Source organism: Agrilus planipennis, unplaced genomic scaffold (assembly GCF_000699045.2).
Source record: "Agrilus planipennis isolate EAB-ADULT unplaced genomic scaffold, Apla_2.0 scaffold157, whole genome shotgun sequence".
NCBI classification, from domain to species: Eukaryota; Metazoa; Arthropoda; class Insecta; order Coleoptera; family Buprestidae; genus Agrilus; species Agrilus planipennis.
Window position 1 is genome coordinate 1 of NW_020438947.1, and position 5376 is coordinate 5376.

Consider the following 5376-nt stretch of genomic DNA (forward strand, 5'->3'; position numbering starts at 1 on the left):
TTACTTGACTTCGACTTTTTCGGACGTATTACGATTTTGCAGCGTATCGGTTGAGAAACCATTGCTCAGAAAGCACAGACCGTAGCAGGGTCTAAATTAGTCTGGATACGCAGCTACAGCGAAATCCTTGGCTCAAATCGGTATTCCATTCCCCAAGACAAGGAGAGGCCACTTGTGTAGGTGGCCAAAAGGAGGTTATTTCGATTTGAGCGTAGGATTTCATTGAAACTATTTTTCCAGACTAATTTAGACCCGTTAAGTCGGAAATTACAAAAAAAACGTACCTTCGCTTTGTCCTAAAGCAGTTACTTGACTTTGACGTTTTCGGACGTATTACGATTTTGCAGCGTATCGGTTGAGAAACCATTGCTCAGAAAACACAGCTTGTAGCAGGCCACCCTCTGGACACAGTATTTAAAACACTCTATATACAATGGAAGTCGCAGTTTTCGAGCTAGGTACTTCCGAATGTGGCTATGTTTACTCGAAGCCTACGTTTGCACAGACAAACTTGGAGGAAATTCACTCGGAAACTATGACCTACAGTCAGCTGTTGATTTTTTTGCAGGTAGCCTAGTGTCTTTTAAATACCGTGTCCAGAGGGCGTTCTGCTGCTAGCTGTGCTTTCTGAGCAATAGCCCTTCAACCAATCCGCTTGAAAGTCGTGATCCGTGCGAAAAGTCAAGTTCAAGTAACTCCCTTGCGACAAAGTCAAGGTATGGTTTTTTTGTCATATTTGGACTCTACTGGTCTAAATTAGTCTGGAACCACAGCTTCAGTGAAACGCTCGGCTCAAATCGATATTCCATTCTCCATGACAAGGAAAGGATGCTTGTGTAGGTGGCCAAAAGTACGGAATTTCGATTTGAGCCGAGGATTTCGCTGAAACTGCTTTTCCAGACTAATTTACACCCGTTGAGTCGAAAATTACAAAAAAAACATACCTTGACTTTGTCCCAAGTCAGTTACTTGACTTTGACTTTTTCGGACGAATTACGATTTTGCGGCGTATCGGTTGAGAAACCATAGCTCAGAAAGCACAGATCGTAGCAGGCCAATCTCTGGACACATTATTTAAAAAACACTAGGCTATCTCTAAATCAATCAACACCTGTATGCATGTTGTAGTTTTCGAGCTAGGTACCCCCGAATGTGGCTATGTTTACTCGAAGCCGACGTTTGCACAGACAAATTTGGAGGAAATTCACTCGGAAACTATGACCTACAGTCAGCTGTTGATTTTTTTGCAGGTAGCCTAGTGTCTTTTAAATACNATGTTGTAGTTTTCGAGCTAGGTACCCCCGAATTTGGCTATGTTTACTCGAAGCCGACGTTTGCACAGACAAATTTGGAGGAAATTCACTCGGAAACTATGACCTACAGTCAGCTGTTGATTTTTTTGCAGGTAGCCTAGTGTCTTTTAAATATCGTGTCCAGAGGGCGTTCTGCTGCTAGCTGCGCTTTCTGAGCAATAGTCCTTCAACCGATCTTCTTGAAAATCGTGATCAGTGCGAAAAGTCAAGTTCAAGTAACTCCGTGCGACAAAGTCAAGGTATGGTTTTTTTGTCATATTTGGTCTCTACTGGTCTAAATTAGACTGGAACCACAGCTTCAGCGCAATCCTTGGCTCAAATCGATATTCCATTCTCCATGACAAGGAGAGGCTGGTTGTGTAAGTGGCCAAAAGGATGGAATTTCGATTTGAGCCTAGGACTTCTCTGAAACTGTTCTTCCATACTAATTTAGACCCGTTGATTCGAAAACTGCAAAATAGACATACCATGAATTTGTCCCAAGGCAGTTACTTGACTTTGACTTTTTCGGTCGTATTACGATTTTGCAGCGTATCGGTTGAGAAACCATTGCTCAGAAAGCACAGCTTGTAGCAGGCCACCCTCTGGACAGAGTATTTAATACACACTATACTACCACAAAATCAATCAACAGCTGCATGGAAGTCGTAGTTTTCGAACTAGGCGCCTATGACCTACAGTCAGCTGTTGATTTTTTTGCAGGTAGCCTATTGTCATTTAAATACCGTGTCCAGAGGGCGTTCTACTACTAGCTGTGCTTGCTGAGCAATAGTTATTCAACCGATCCGCTGCAAAATCTTGATTCGTGCGAAAAAGTCAAGTTCAAGTAACTCCCTTGCGACATAGTCAAGGTATGGTTTTTTTGTGATATTTGGACTCTACTGGTCTAAATTAATCTGAAGCCATAGCTTCAGCGAAATGCTCGGCTCAAATCGATATTCCATTCTCCATGACAAGGAAAGGATGCTTGTGTAGGTGGCCAAAAGTACGGAATTTCGATTTCGCTGAAGCTGTGGTTCCAGACTAATTTAGACCAGTAGAGTCCAAATATGACAAAAAAGACATACCTTGACTTTGTCGCAAGGGAGTTACTTGAACTTGACTTTTTCGCACGAATCACGATTTTGCAGCGGATCGGTCGAAGAACTATTGCTCAGAAAGCACAGCTAGTAGCAGAACGCCCTCTGGACACGGTATTTAAATGACACTAGGCCACCTGCAAAAAAATCAACAGCTGAGTGCAGGTCGTAGTTTACGAGTGAATTCCCTCCAAACTTGTCTGTGCAAACGTAGGCTTCGAGTAAGCATAGGCACATTCGGGGGTACCTAGCACTAAAACTACAACATTCATACAAGTGTTGATTGATTTTGAAATAGCCTAGTGTCTTTTAAATACTGTGTAAAGAGATTGGCCTGCTACGATTTGTGCTTTCTGAGCAATTGTTTCTCAACCGATACGCTGCAAAATCGTAATACGTCCGAAAACGTCAAAGTCAAGTAACTGCCTTGGGACAAAGCCAAGGTACGTTTTTCTTGTAATTTCCGACTTAGCAGGTCTAAATTAGTCTGGAGAAATAATTTCAGCGAAATCCTAAGCTCAAATCGAAATTTCCTCCTTTTGGCCACCTACACAAGCAGCCTCTCCTTGTCATGGGGAATGGAACATCGATTTGAGCCAAGGATTTCGCTGTAGCTGCGTTTTCAGACTAATTTAGACCCGCAGAGTGCAAAAATTACAAAAAACACATACCTTGACATTGTCGCAAGGGTGTTCTTGAACTTGACTTTTTCGCACGAATCACGATTTTGCAGCGGATCGGTTAAAGAACTATTGCTCAGAAAGCACAGCTAGCAGCAGAACGCCCTCTGGACACGGTATTTAAGATTCACTAGGCTACCTGCAAAAAAATCAACAGCTGACTGTAGGTCATAGTTTCCGAGTGAATTTCCTCCAAATTAGTCTGTGCAAACGTAGACTTCTAGTAAACATAGCCACATTCGGGAGTACCTAGCTCGAAAACTACGACTTCCATGGTAGTATAGAGTGTTTTAAATACTGTGTCCAAAAGGTGGCCTGCTACAAGCTGTGCTTTCTGACTATTGGTTTATCAACCGATACGCTGCAAAATCGTAATACGTCCGAAAACGTCAAAGTCAAGTAACTGCCTTGGGACAAGCCAAGGTACGTTTTTTTTGTAATTTCCGACTTAGCAGGTCTAAATTAGTCTGGAAAAATAGTTTCAATGAAATCCTACGCTAAAATTGAAATTTCCTCCTTTTGGCCACCTACACAAGTAGCCTCTCCTTGTCATGGGGAATGGAACATCGATTTGAGACAAGGAATTCGCTGTAGCTGCGTTTTCAGACTAATTTGACCCGCAGAGTGCAAAAATTACAAAAAACACATACCTTGACTTTGTCGCAAGGGAGTTACTTAAACTTGACTTTTTCGCACGAATCACGATTTTGCAGCGGATCGGTCGAAGAACTATTGCTCAGTAAGCACAGCTAGTAGCAGGACGCCCTCTGGACACCGTATTTAAGCGACACTAGACTACCTGCAGAAAAATCAACAGCTGAGTGTAGGTCGTAGTTTCCGAGTGAATTCCCTCCAAACTTGTCTGTGCAAACGTAGGCTTCGAGTAAGCATAGGCACATTCGGGGGTACCTAGCACTAAAATTACAACATGCATACAGGTGTTGATTGATTTTGAGATAGCCTAGTGTCTTTTAAATACTGTGTCCAGAGACTGGCCTGCTACGATCTGTGCTTTCTGAGCAATGGTTTCCCAACCGATACGCTGCAAAATCGTAATACGTCCGAAAAAGTCAAAGTCAAGTAACTGCCTTGGCACAAAGTCAAGGTATGTTTTTTTTGTAATTTCCGACTCAGCGGGTCTAAATTAGTCTGGAAAAGCAGTTCCAGCGAAATCCTAGGCTCAAATCGAAATTCCGTACTTTTGGCCACCTACACAAGCAGCCTTTCCTTGTCATGGAGAATGGAATATCAATTGGAGCCAAGGATTTCGCTGAAGCTGGTGTTCCAGACTAATTTAGACCAGTACAGTCCAAATATGACAAAAAAAATACATTGACTTTGTCGCAAAGGAGTTACTTGAACTTGACTTTTCGCACGGATCACGATTTTCAAGCGGATCGGTTGAAGGACTATTGTTCAGAAAGCACAGCTAGCAGCAGAACGCCGTCTTGACAGGGTATTTAAGAGACACTAGGCTACCTGCAAAACAATCAACAGCTGACTGTAGGTCATAGTTTCCCAGTGAATTTCCTCCAAGTTTGTCTGTGCAAACGTAGGCTTCGAGTAAACATAGCCACATTCAGGGGCACCTAGCTCGAAAACTACGACTTCCATGGTAGTATAGAGTGTTTTAAATACTGTGTCCAGAAGGTGGCCTGCTACAAGCTGTGCTTTCTGAGCAATGGTTTCTCAACCGATACGCTGCAAAATCGTAATCCGAAAACGTCAAAGTCAAGTAACTGCCTTGGGACAAGCCAAGGTACGTTTTTTTTGTAATTTCCGACATAACGGGTCTAAATTAGTCTGGAAAAATAGTTTCAATGAAATCCTACGCTCAAATCGAAATTTCCTCCTTTTGGCCACCTACACAAGTAGCCTCTCCTTGTCATGGGGAATGGAATATCGATTTGAGCCAAGGATTTCGCTGTAGCTGCGTTTCCAGACTAATTTAGACCCGCAGAGTCCAAAAATGACAAAAAACACATACCTTGACTTTGTCGCAAGGGAGTTACTTTAACTTGACTTTTTCGCACGAATCACGATTTTGCAGCGGTTCAGTTGAAGAACTATTGCTCAGAAAGCACAGCTAGTAGCAGAACGCCCTCTGGACACGGTATTTAAAGGACACTAGGCTACCTGCAAAACAATCAACAGCTGACTGTAGGTCGTAGTTTCCGAGTGAATTCCCTCCAAACTTGTCTGTGCAAACGTAGGCTTCGAGTAAGCATAGGCACATTCGGGGGTACCTAGCACTAAAACTACAACATGCATACAGGTGTTGATTGATTTTGAGATAGCCTAGTA